The sequence below is a fragment of the Rattus rattus genome, chromosome 8 (genome assembly GCF_011064425.1).
Source record: "Rattus rattus isolate New Zealand chromosome 8, Rrattus_CSIRO_v1, whole genome shotgun sequence".
NCBI lineage: Eukaryota > Metazoa > Chordata > Mammalia > Rodentia > Muridae > Rattus > Rattus rattus.
This window is the reverse complement of record NC_046161.1, coordinates 76,384,718-76,399,320: the sequence shown is the minus strand read 5'-3', so window position 1 is coordinate 76,399,320 and position 14,603 is coordinate 76,384,718.

The window sequence follows — 14,603 nt, the reverse complement described above, 5'->3', positions numbered from 1 at the left end:
CACCACTGGGAGGGTGGAAGGCGGAAACCAGCGCCATCTTTGAGGTGCGGAAAGTCGCAGCTACCTACATAGAGGGATCAGCAAATCATGTTAGCTGTCCTGTTTGGTCTTTTTGTTTTCCTGTCTGCTGTGAAGATTTTTAGTGGTCTTTTTCTATCAAATATGGAATTCAAAGCCTTTATTTCTTTCCTGTTAATGCAAACCTAGAACCTTTCTCCAAAAATAGCATGTTCTTGGTCACCCAACCTGAAGACAACAAAAGTATAAGTTTATTTTACTTAGTAACCCACTTTTTAATTAGGTCTGTTGTATTTTGGCTTCTCTCATAGTGGATATGTAATACCATTGCAACTGTAGAACTAATAATCACCTTTATTTTTAGAATTTAAAATTATTATTATTATTATTATTATTATTATTATTATTATTTGAGATAAGGTTTTCTGTGTAACCTCGGCTGACTTTGACTTGTTTTGTAGATTAGGCTGGTCTCAAACTCATAAGGAATCTATCTGTCCCTGTCTTTGTCTCCCAAGTATTGAGATCATAGACCTGGATTTATTTATTATATATGTATCCTTGAAAACATTTATATCAATTTTTATTTTTCATTCCTTCTTTGAAGATTAATATCTATGTAGATATATGAAAATATATTTCCTTTTCTCTTTAAATAAATTTAAGATCGATGTGAATTTATTTTTTATATTTTTAAGGACATTTTTACTTAGTGTCATGCAAAATTTTCATAGGACCATAAAGGAAACATTGTGCCATTTTGAAGGATAGCCTGTTGTTTGTAAGTGGCTGCATCTATCAGCAGAGGCTCCCACCATGGCTATTTTGTGTATACCAGGCTGGTCTATAATTTACAGAGATTTGTCTGTCTCTGTCTCCCTGTTCGTTGTTATGTAGGTAAGAGGCTATGCTGAGCCTGGCCATGTGCCCACTCCTTTGTTTACCAAGAGAGTTGTTTTGGCCTTTTTTTGCCTTAGTAGACAACTTAGGGCTGCATTTTTTGAAAGTCATGAACAAAAGGGCATTAATTTTCATAAGGTAGGGTTGGGCCTACCAACTGTGCCAAGCTTGAGAGAACTTGAAGTGGTTTATCCTGCAAGTGCTGTGTCTGGGAAGTCTACATTGTTTCTGTCATCTGCTGCTGTATTGGCTGAATTCAGATGTATGTATTAGGGATGATGGTTCTTCCTCCTCAGTACCTCTCCTCTTGGGAGAAACCCCAACTTTTGTGTTTCACTTTTAAATTTAGTAGATTTTTTGATGTTGTTATTGCTGTTGTTTTATTTTTTAAATGCCCTTTTTTCATTATTTATTTGTGGGTTTTTATTTTTTTGGCTAAGAAATTTTCTTCCCAGACATTTGTCCTGTGTTGTTTTGGGGGAGTTTCAGTTTTGGTCTGTTTTTGCTGTGTTTTGGTTTTTTCCTAATCTTAGTATTTTAAAGACAGACCAGATTGCTTGTCCCACGAGTCTATTTGTTGCTTTTTACTTAGGCCTTTTTAGGGTATAAGCTTGGGTTTTAACTGCCCTACATTGAGCACCACATTGGGCATCATATTGGGGCACCCTTACCTAGAAGTTGGCCCTTTGTTGTTTATGTTGTGTTGTTGTTGTTTGTTGTTTTTGTTGATTTGTTTCTACCCATTCGTTCAGAAATAAAACTCAAACTAAAAATATATTTACAGAAATCTTGACCATAAATTAGGCTCTTCTCTGACTAAATATAACTAAATATCCCATTTATTTTAGCCTATATTTTGCCACATGGCTCGTTACCAGTGTTTAGGTACCACAAATCCTTCTTACAACTTCCTGGTGAATCTCCCTCCTGGCTCCCCCAAGAATCCTTGATTTCTCCTGGAAATCCCATCTCAATTTCCTGCCAAAGGCTTTTTAATTGACACGTGATGTATCCATATAACATACAAGGTTCTACCCTCTTAGACTTTAGCTCATTTGTAAAGGAACATACATGTTGGTCATAAGACACAGAAATCAATCATCTGTTCCTGGCTTATTATACTCAACATAATGCTTGTACATGTTGTGAAAGTTTCTCTTTCCTTGTTAAGGCTAAATAGTTTTCTGACATACAAAACATATGTGTTTTTAAGTTCATTCATTGACTGTCCACTATGGCTATTTATAATGAATCCATAATTTTGTCTGGCACAGGAATGAACATAGGCATTCTCTATTTTCAAAATGATGACTTTTTAGGAGATATGCACATAAACTGGACTCCGGCATTATTTGGTAAGTATGGCTTTAGATAATAGAACTTGTTATCATTCAAATGGTTAACAAGTTGGTCCAAAAGCCATGCAATGGTTATCTGCTATTGTTTTATATTTTATTTTTAAAATTATTTTGTTTTTGAAATTTTAATACAATTTTCATTTTCAATTCCAATTTTCCTTCCCTTCCCATATGCCCATCCTTTCCTCATTAGATATCGAGCTTATTCATATGCCTGTGTATCTTGTGGAAATGTGCTTATCACACCTCTCTCTTTCTCTCTCACTCTCTCTCTCTCTCTCTCTCTCTCTCTCTTCTCTCTCTCTCTCTCTCTCTCTCTCTCTCTGTATGTGCATGTGTATGTACTTTCTTTCTGTGTATATATGTATCTGTGTACTCAAAGTGTCTGTTTATCTGTGTATTTCTGCATTCCAGACAAACCTGGAATACTTTTCTTACACATTTTTTTTTTACCCTTAGAGTTTCGAGATTTACATCTAAGACTATGATGCATCTTGAATTATGTCATACTGTAAAAGGTAAGTTAATTTCTTTGTTCTGGGAATAGTTTATTAGTTTTCTAATGTCCTCAATTGAAAAGAAGATCCCTTTCTCACTGTGAAATGTGCAACTTTATTGGAAAATCAATTAATTGTAAATACATAGGTTTATTCATTAGCTCACTGTTCTGTCCCATGAGTCGCTGGTTTTATTTTTATACCATTGCTATACTGTTTTAATAATTGTAACTGTAACAAATACAGTTTGCAATAAAATGGCTCCAGCTTTGTTTTTGGCTAAGAACTGAATTAGCTGTTCTAATTTTATTGTAGTTCAACATTGACTTTAAGATTTCTTTTAATATCTCTGTAAAAGGATGCCAGAGTTTTAATGATTTCTTTTTCAGGTTGTTGAAACTTGCTTTGGGAATATGACATTTTCTATATCCTGAAAAATAACTTTGTATCCTGTACTAAATGGTTCTGTTGATAATTCTCTGTGCATTTTTGTTTATAGTGCAGATTTACTTCCATAGTTTTCTATTAGATTTCTGTATTTGAGTGCTCTTGGACTGAGTAATGCCTAATGCATACATATTTATATTAGTTTTATTCTCTAATTAAATTAATCCTCTGTTGTTGCCTAATGGTCTTTGTCTCTTTTTATAGTTTTTGACTTAAAGTTAAAAAAATATAATGGCAAATCTATCTTTTGTTGTTATTTTTATTTTTTTTTCTGGAGAGGCCATTATTTGATTATTAATTATCCATGTGTCTTAACACCTTGAAAAAAGGCTAAATTATGCTAAACATATTTTCTAACTACTATATAACAAACCTAGAAATTAGCAATATGAACAATACAAGCAAAACAATACAAGGCAAGTACACAGCACACTCCGAAATGATGAATGGGTCATTGAAGAAATTAAAATGGCAATCCAGAACAAGCCTTTCAGGAAATGAAAACACAGCATTACAAGGCCCGTGGGATACCCCAGGAGCAATGGCAGGTGGGAGGCTTAAAACAGTAAATATAAACCTAAAAATAGAAAGGCTTCACTTACACAATGAATTATGAAACTCTAGGATCTAGAACACTCAGAACCAACCACCTCTGACAATAGTGGGGCTTAAGCAATAAAGGTCAGCGCAGAAAGAAATGAAATTGTGACTAAAAATAACCAAAACACCAATGAAACAAAAAGGTGTTTTTGTAAATGAAAAACAAATCAAGGGAATGCTAGATAATCGAATGAAGCCCAGCAAAGGGGAGGAGATGCAAATAAATGAACTCATAGTAGAGAAAAGACTTACAACTGTCATGACAGAGAACAAAAGTTCATGTCATGCTTTGAGTGTATGATGCTTTCTACTAGCTCATGTGTGAAGACTTAGATTCAAGGCGATATTTCTACATTGAAAGTGTTTGTAATTTTTAATATTGATGTGTAACTAGCAGAATGAGGCACTGGGAACCAACCCTGAAGGCAATAACTTCTGCTTCTAACTGAGCTGTCTGCTCTCAGATTCTGTAAGAAGGTGTAGCTGTGCACTCCCATTGAGACAAAGCCACCCAGCTGCCACTCAGAAGTTGAGGTAATAACCAATTAACACTGTGTGTTCTTTAAGGCCTATGGTGGTCCTATTCTATGGGGCTGTGAATAGGCTCTCATGTTGTGTTGCGATACTTTTTCAGTAGACAAGGGGACAAGTCTAGACTGTAGTTTATTGGAACACATTGAAATGGGTGTCTTTCTACCTATTTGTGGCCCTTAGGTGATTTCTGAGACTAGACCTTGAAGCTGGCTGATTTAGGAACTTATCTGCCTGCTAAAGCCATTCTCATCAGGCTTGAAGGAACATCCAGGTCAATTTTCCTGATGTCCTGAGCCCCAATACTTCTGATTACATTTGAACTGTGGTAATGAGAAAGAGCTGTCTCCAAGATGGTTTCTCATTTCTATTTGACTGTGTTAGTTTTCCCAGAATTCCTATTGAGTTGACATCAGAGTGAGCTTCCTAAGCGACACGTTGGATGCTAGGAAAGTCTTATTTCCACCTCCAATCTCTTTTACCACTATACAAAAGAGTGGATTCAGGGGAAGCCTTGGCCATTTTACCAATACAGGAAAACAAAGAATGAACACAAAGTAAAAACCATTCTCCCACCTTCTGATGCAGGTTTTGTCAGTCTATGATACACAAGACTGTTTCCGGCTCATTCCCTGGGTGCTGGACTCCTAGTAAGTTGTTTTTATTTACAGTGAGTTGCAAGCCAAACTTTCTGTTGGAGGAAGGAAAGCTTGATGTCTGTCACTTCAGGTCTCCCATTTTGCTAGTTAGTCCGTCTCACAGAGTGATTTTTCAAAGCTCTTGCTTTCAAAGCCCCTCCTCCCTTGACTACTCTCTGTAGTTTCCTTTGCCAGTTTCTTCCTTTAGAGTGCAAACTATATTGGAGTTTGTAAAAAACCAATACAAAAGCTACCTTATTTTCACCTCTATGGCATTTTTCATTAAACCATCTCCTCGCTTCTCATTTTTTCCCAATGTGGTGATCATTCAAGCTCAGTTTTCTACGCTCCATTCTCATCTATCCAAATATGTACTTGAAATTACATCTTCTGTGATTTAGAGAATTCAGAAACTTAAATTTCCTAAGCCTGTGCTTTAAATTATGACCTTAGGCCTATAGCATAAACTGTGGATGGCTGGAAATTTATTTTACTTCTCCATTCTATTCCCTGCCAATGTAATAGCCAACTTCCTGAACCCTGCATCCTTTACCTAAAGACTTTCTTTGACAATGGATTATCTCTGGCCAGATGTTAGATAATTAATTACCTTTGAAAAAGCCACAGTGAGTACAGGTGGGAATTAGTATGTAAATGTCTTTGCTTGCAATCCTTGGACTCTTAATTTGTATGCTTCTCAAACAATTATGCTGACTTCCAGAGTTCATCTGTGGCATTTTGATTAATTTGTCATGGTGTTAACCCAAGACCTAACTCACCCACTATCGACTTATTTGCTTCCCCTCGTTACTTGCCTGTCAATGCTCTAACAGTGTCCTTAGATAACCTCCTAAGAGGAGTCAGAACTGAGCTAAATATTTTATTTCCCCATGCTGTACTCACTATGAAGTCTGGAAAAATAGACAGCTATGGGTTCCCTCCACTTCCTTTCTCCTGCCTTTGAGTTCACACACTGTAAGTAGGAAGAGTAGAATGATGTTTATGTTCTTCTTTTCACTAGCCTCGAACCTCACACAGCTAGCTATCTTTTAGTACAAGCAGTTCAAATACATATGCTGGTTCTAGAGCTTCTGAAGCATTGTCCGAAGTTTATCTCCTTCCATACCATTCTCTACAAAGAAGTCAGCGTGATCTTTGTTAAGTAATTTAATTATTTTGGTACTTCAGAGTTTGAAATGTTTTACAGGTCCCTATTTCAGGAGGAGAGAGCAAGCATCTTCCTCTGCTCCATAAGGCATTCTATGGTCTGCCTTTACTATGACTCCAAAAACATTTTTATTAAAGGTTCTTAATTAACGAAGGGCAGAAGTATCTGTTTTTTGTTCTTGTCAAACATGAACATTTTATTTCAGGTGAGAACCTTAATGCATCTTTTCCCTTCTGTCTGCATAATCGTCCCTCGCCTGACCTTATGCGGTCAGCAGATGTGCTTGTGCATCCTCAGCCCCTACTTTGTTGCTTCCCCCCACATACCAAGTGACCCAGTGGTCTGAAATATGTCCCGGGCTTGAATTTGCTCTTTTTCATTATATCATTCTGAGAAGGAAATTTATACTTACACATACTACTGTAAAGTTCGTTTGCTAATAGTACTTCCCCATTGCTGAATTACAAGCTGCGAAGAGAAACACTGTTTCATCTACTACTGAATATTCAGTATCTATCATGGAGTCTGAGTTCAACTAAGCCCTTAATAAAATGTGTTAAACAGGTAAGAACAGTGTCTTGAAGAAAATGACACCCTAAACATTATTCTTCAAAATATTTTGCTTCCAAGTGCCTGTGTAGAATACAGGGACAGAATATTTTATTTCCTGTCAATTTAGTAGTAGTATATCTTTCTGACATATTTTTATACACACGAGTATAAAATTTCAAAGTGGGTTAATTTTAGAAGCAAGCCTGTTTAATTGTGTTACCGCCCCTTCTCCCTCTAAATAACTCAGTGACACCTATCCTGCCCACCAAATATGAAATTAAAATTAATGCCTTTCTTTCCTTTTCTCTTCATTTAACATTTCACACAGGAAAAAATTCACACATAGACATAAGAGTACTCTGTGATTACATCACTTAAATAAACGGGATCTACCAAAAATCTTTCTCTACAGTGAACTTGTCTTACTCATTAGGAGTGCCTCGGATAACAGGCAAATCTTCAATTCATTTTATTAACGGTAATAAACTTCTGTGATGCACAGAAGCTTTGATTTATTGACTCCTTTCTGTCTTTGATGTTCGTTGACTTTACTGCCACTTCCATGCTTTGAACATGACTATAATAAACCTCCTAGTAAATTTATCATTTTTACTGCCGCATTTATTTCTGTGGAGCATATTTCCAGGATTGAGATTGCAGGGTGACACACCATGTACTTTTAATTTTGATTAATGTAGTTAGCTTGCTTTTTTCCAAATGCAGTGACAAATTATATTTTCATAGAAATATACATGTTTTTGCCCTTCCCTGTCAGCCTTAGGTACTATTTCCATTTAGCTTTTAACAATCTACTGCATGCAATGGGATCTCTCTTCAATTTACATTTTCATTAGTGGTGGTAAGTTGGGGTTTTGTTGTGTCTGGCTGACAGCTGAAGTGTTCTCCTGTGAGCTGTTGAAATTTTCTGCAGCTTTCTGACGTTCCTGTTTAGCTGGATAATATAGGTCTTTAGTTAATAATACACCTTGGAAATATTGTAGATATTTCTTTCACTTGCCTATTTGGCTGTATTTGAATATCTTTATTTCTCTCTTTTTTAATAGTAAGAATTTAAAAATTATTTTCGGCTATATGGTCTCAGGAGATGCATGTGTGGAGTGCAATGTGTGAGATGTGCGGGGCACAGTGGTGTGCATACTTCATGGGTGCATACTGGTGTGCACACATGTAGTGGTCCAGTTCACAGTACGACCTCTAAATGGTGGTCCTAGGCTGTATCAAAAAACGAGTTGAGCAATCCATGAAGAGCAAGCCAGTAAGTGCTTATCCTCCATGGTTCTGTGTCAGTTTGGCTTCTAGGTTCCTATGTTGAGCTCCCGCCCTGACTTTTCTTCATGCTTGAGACTGTAAGCTAAAATATATACTTCTCTCCCCAAGTTGCTTTTGGATGTGGTCTTTATCATAGGCATAAAAGCAAATTAAGATACCTGGGTTTCTCCTTTTGATTAAGACATGATTTGTGATATTTGAATATATATTTCACCCTTTAAAGTAATATTATTTTAATTTTACATTAATTCTCATCTCTATGAGCAAGAAGTATTCTTTAGTCATTAACATAGAAAGGTTTTTATTTAGTAGCACAAATTTATTTACCATGTTTTGACAACGTTGGCCTCTTATCCACTTATATTAACTTTTCATATTTGTGATGGTCTCTTACATTTTCTATTCTATCCCATGGATGTACATAATTATCAACTGTATAGTTCATCTACTTTTTGAAAAAATGTATCATTTATTTCTTTTGCTCTTTCATACATTTTGTTATATGTGAATGCTGGTTATTGCATATTCATTAACTCACCCTTTAATTAATAATTAATAAAACATAACTCATTTGATCCCTTCGAATACAACGACTGATTTTATTTAATTCATGTGCTTTTTTAGAGAATTACATAGTTTTAAATGATAGATATTTAATTGTTTGCGCTAACGCATGTCTTATTCATCACATCTTAATTAAAATAATAAATATTCAAGTTTATATATTGCCTCATATCTCACACACACACACACACACACACACACACCACACACACACACATCAGGTAGAAACCAGGGTATGTACAGGGAGGAAGAGAAAAACTAGGAAGCACTATTGTTCTTTACCAAACCAACTAAGGACGGCTGCTCTTCATTTGCCTCTCATTCTCTAGTGAAAATGCATGTCTCATTAAGTAGAACCCCATCACCGTGTTAACTGACCTATACACAGTACCCAAAATTAGTTATCTGCAACTTATTTTGAAGAAAAGCCAGAGCAATCTTGGATTTCTTAGCCTAGTCTTGGGAGGCTTCGCTGTGCTGTGTGGTCTTCCTATTTTCACTTGCATTTTCCTCCCGTGGACGTCTGTAACAGGACTCTTCAGATCCCCTTCCTTTTGTGACTGATGAGTGCAGTTCATTTCTCCCAGGAATCACGCTTGCTGCTTCAGTTCTCTCTCCTCAGTACTTATTCTTTCCACATAAAGAAAGCGCTACAGTTGCTGGTTTACTCTATCCCCTAGGCTTGCCTTTCCTACACCAATTTAGCAAGCTCAGATTCCATTTCGAAGCCTGGAGCAGCATTCTATATGCCACTGTCCGTACAACAAATAAAAGGGAAAGGAAAGTTAAAACTTTTCAAAGTTTGTTCATCTCACTCCTTACACTTGGAACTCCTGCAACAAAATTGCATTTTCTTTCTTTTTTTACCCCATCCCTTTGCTCTATTCTCTGTCAGCTCTTTCAACTTCTCCTTTTGTCATTTGAAGTGTTTGTTCCTAGGCATCTGTTCTGGGAGTACTGAGGTCATTTTCATTTTATTCTAAACCTCTTTGACAGTCTAACAGTTATATCTGGCTTGCTGAGAGCCCTCAATCAACTTCTTAGTTCTAATCGTAGTAGGGAAATCTGAACCTTCACTACAGGTCGCGTGATCCACAGTTATTCTTCTTCTTTTCTAACATTAAGTGGATTGGAAGTCTTACAGTTCTTGTCTTTGGTTCTCAAATGACCAGCTTCCCTAGTATAAGTATGGTCATGCTGATTGAAATAAAAATCTCTATTTTTTTTTATCACATAGTCATTTATTCTTAAAACCAGTTCTTTTGTTGTTTTTTATTTATAGATTTTTTATTTTTATTTTTATCATTATATTCTTCTTTTTTTACAGTCCAGTCGTTATCCCCCTCCCAGTCCAGCCTCCAACAGTTTCTCGTCTCATTTTTTCTTCCCTGTCTCCAAGAGGTTGTCCACACTCTACCTCCTACCCCACCAGATCTCCCCATTCCCTGAGACTTCAAGTGATTCAAGGGTTAAGTGCATCTATTTTCACTGAGGCCAGACCAGGCAGTCCTCTGCTGCATATGTGTAGGAGGCCATTTTTAAAAAATAGAAGAGTAGATAAATTGTTCTGGCTTTTGCTCTCTATTGCTTTTATGAGGTTGTGTGTGCACATGTGCACGCACACACACGCATGTTTAATGTCAGTGTAATTCTCTATTGCACTCTAAGAAACCTCATTATTAAGGTTCAAATATTTTTCATAATTCTCCTGTAGTCTCTGGACATTTTCTCTACATGCCCTTAGCCTCTCAAGTTTCGTGAAACCAACCAGAATCATTCAAAGATCTCGAAACATGTTGTCTGTTGGTCATACCTAACCCTGTTGACATGCATGTTCTTTCTTACAACAGTTTTTCCACGTGGAAATTGGCATGAAATGCTACAATTTATATTGTTCTGGGGATAATTTCTGTACAAAAAAACCCAACTATAAAATTTTCAATCATTTTTTTTAGCCAAGGGAAATACAAATCTCTCCCTGGAATTTTTCCTCATCTGTTATATGTGAAATTTCTTTTGGGCTGTTTTGTTAATTAATGACATGCAGTCTAATGTTTATAAGAAAAAAGACATAATGAAGAAATCAGTAACCGTTAACTGATTATTTGATAGACACAATATATCCCTTACTACTAAGATTTATTTTTCATGTTTGTAAATCTTCCATGTAAGAGTAGAAGTTAAAAAATGTTTATGTATATGAATAGAAGTATGTCTAGTGATAGAGAATAAAAATTGATATTTTTTCATTTTGCTAATTTTAGTCTATAAAACATATTAATGAAACCAACAGAATGAATCACATAACTGGAATCACATTTAGCATTTAATAAATCAATCTCGGGCCAGAGTCCCGGGCCAGCGGATCCCTGCCCTCAGCAGCTCTCTGCTACCAGGCCCCCTGGAGGGGAGCTCTCGCCGCCTGGTCGGGCGGGCACTCCTGAGGCAGCAGAGCGGAGGAGACCACCAACGCTGCCCACCCCTGCCCACATCCCTGGCCCAGGAGGAAACTGTATACGGCCTCTGGGTACCCGTAGAGGAGGGCCCAGGAGCAGCAGGTCCACTGCGTCTGAGACACCGCACCTGAAGGGACCGACCGGATAAACAGTTCTCTGCACCCAAATCCCGTGGGAGGGAGAGCTAAACCTTCAGAGAGGCAGACACGCCTGGGAAACCAGAAGAGACTGCACGCTGCACACAGTACTGATCCCAGAGGAAAACAACAAAAGCTATCTGGAACCCTGGTGCACGGAACCTCCCGGAAAGGGCGGCGCAGATCTTCCTGGTTGCTGAGGCCGCGGAGAGCTCATAGGCAACACCCCGCGAGCAAACTTGAGCCTGGGGACCACAGGTAAGACAAACTTTTCTGCTACAAACGACCTGCCTGGTGAACTGAAGACACAGGCCCACAGGAACAGCTGAAGACCTGTAGAGAGGAAAAACTACACGCCCGAAAGCAGAACACTCTGTCCCCATAACTGGCTGAAAGAAAACAGGAAAACAGGTCTACAGCACTCCTGAAACACAGGCTTATAAGACAGTCTAGCTACTGTCAGAAATAGCAGAACAAAGTAACACTAGAGATAATCTGATGGCGAGAGGCAAGCGCAGGAACCCAAGCAACAGAAACCAAGACTACATGGCATCATCGGAGCCCAATTCTCCCACCAAAGCAAACACGAATATCCAAACACACCAGAAAAAGCAAGATCTAGTTTCAAAATCATATTTGATCATGATGTTGGAGGACTTCGAGAAAGACATGAAGAACTCCCTTAGAGAAACACAGGAAAACATAAATAAACAAGTAGAAGCCTACAGAGAGGAATCGCAAAAATTCCTAAAAGAATTCCAGGAAAACATAAATAAACAAGTAGAAGCCCATAGAGAGGAGTCACAAAAATCCCTGAAAGAATTCCAGGAAAACACAATCAAACAGTGGAAGGAATTAAAATGGAAATAGAAGCAATCAAGAAAGAACACATGGAAACAACCCTGATATAGAAAACCAAAAGAAGAGACAAGGAGCTGTAGATACAAGCTTCACCAACAGAATACAAGAGATGGAAGAGAGAATCTCAGGAGCAGAAGATTCCATAGAAATCATTGACTCAACTGTCAAAGATAATGTAAAGCGGAAAAAGCTACTGGTCCAAAACATACAGGAAATCCAGGACTCAATGAGAAGATCAAACCTAAGGATAATAGGTATAGAAGAGAGTGAAGACTCCCAGCTCAAAGGACCAGTAAATATCTTCAACAAAATCATAGAAGAAAACTTCCCTAACCTAAAAAAGAGATACCCATAGGCATACAAGAAGCCTACAGAACTCCAAATAGATTGGACCAGAAAAGAAACACCTCCCCGTCACATAATAGTCAAACACCAAACGCACAAAATAAAGAAAGAATATTAAAAGCAGTAAGGGAAAAAGGTCAAGTAACATATAAAGGCAGACCTATCAGAATCACACCAGACTTTTCGCCAGAAACTATGAAGGCCAGAAGATCCTGGACTGATGTCATACAGACCCTAAGAGAACACAAATGCCAGCCCAGGTTACTGTATCCTGCAAAACTCTCAATCAATATAGATGGAGAAACCAAGATATTCCATGACAAAACCAAATTTACACAATATCTGTCTACAAATCCAGCACTACAAAGGATAATAAATGGTAAAGCCCAACATAAGGAAGCAAGCTATACCCTAGAAGAAGCAACAAACTAATCGTCTTGGCAACAAAACAAAGAAAAGAAAAGCACACAAACATAACCTCACATCCAAATATGAATACAACCGGAAGCAATAATCACTATTCCTTAATATCTCTCAACATCAATGGCCTCAACTCCCCAATAAAAAGACATAGATTAACAAACTGGATACGCAACGAGGACCCTGCATTCTGCTGCCTACAGGAAACACACCTCGGAGACAAAGACAGACACTACCTCAGAGTGAAAGGCTGGAAAACAACTTTCCAAGCAAATGGTCAGAAGAAGCAAGCTGGAGTAGCCATTCTAATATCAAATAAAAATCAATTTCCAACTAAAATTCATCAAAAAAGATAAGGAAGGACACTTCATATTCATCAAAGAAAAAATCCACCAAGATGAACTCTCAATCCTAAATATCTATGCCCCAAATACAAGGGCACCTACATACGTAAAAGAAACCTTACTAAAGCTCAAAACACACATTACACCTCACACAATAATAGTAGGAGATTTCAACACCCCACTCTCATCAATGGACAGATCATGGAAACAGAAATTAAACAGAGACGTAGACAGACTAAGAGAAGTCATGAGCCAAATGGACTTAACAGATATTTATAGAACATTCTATCCTAAAGCAAAAGGATATACCTTCTTCTCAGCTCCTCATGGTACTTTCTCCAAAATTGACCATATAATTGTTCAAAAAGCGGGCCTCAACAGGTACAGAAAGATAGAAATAATCCCATGCGCAGCTATCGGACCATCACGCCTAAAAGCTGGTCTTCAATAACAATAAGGAAGAATGCCCACATATATGTGGAAATTGAACAATGCTCTACTCAATGATAACCTGATCAAGGAAGAAATAAAGAAAGAAATTAAAAACTTTTTAGAATTTAATGAAAATGAAGGTACAACATACCCAAACTTATGGGACACAATGAAAGCTGTGCTAAGAGGAAAACTCATAGCGCTGAGTGCCTGCAGAAAGAAACAGGAAAGAGCATATGTCAGCAGCTTGACAGCATACCTAAAAGCTCTAGAACAAAAAGAAGCAAATACACCCAGGAGGAGTAGAAGGCAGGAAATAATCAAACTCAGAGCCGAAATCAACCAAGTTGAAACAAAAAGGACCATAGAAAGAATCAACAGAACCAAAAGTTGGTTCTTTGAGAAAATCAACAAGATAGATAAACCCTTAGCCAGACTAACGAGAGGACACAGAGAGAGTGTCCAAATTAACAAAATCAGAAATGAAAAGGGAGACATAACTACAGATTCAGAGGAAATTCAAAAATCATCAGATCTTACTATAAAAGCCTATATTCAACAAAACTTGAAAATCTGCAGGAAATGGACAATTTCCTAGACAGATACCAGGTACCGAAGTTAAATCAGGAACAGATAAACCAGTTAAACAACCCCATAACTCCTAAGGAAATAGAAGAAGTCATTAAAGGTCTCCCAACCAAAAAGAGCCCAGGTCCAGACGGGTTTAGTGCAGAATTCTATCAGACCTTCATAGAAGACCTCATACCAATATTATCCAAACTATTCCACAAAATTGAAACAGATGGAGCACTACCAATTCCTTCTATGAAGCCACAATTACTCTTATACCTAAACCACACAAAGACCCAACAAAAGAAAGAGAACTTCAGACCAATTTCCCTTATGAATATCGATGCAAAAATACTCAATAAAATTCTGGCAAACCGAATCCAAGAGCACATCAAAACAGTCATCCACCATGATCAAGTAGGCTTCATCCCAGGCATGCAGGGATGGTTTAATATAATGGAAAACCATCAACGTG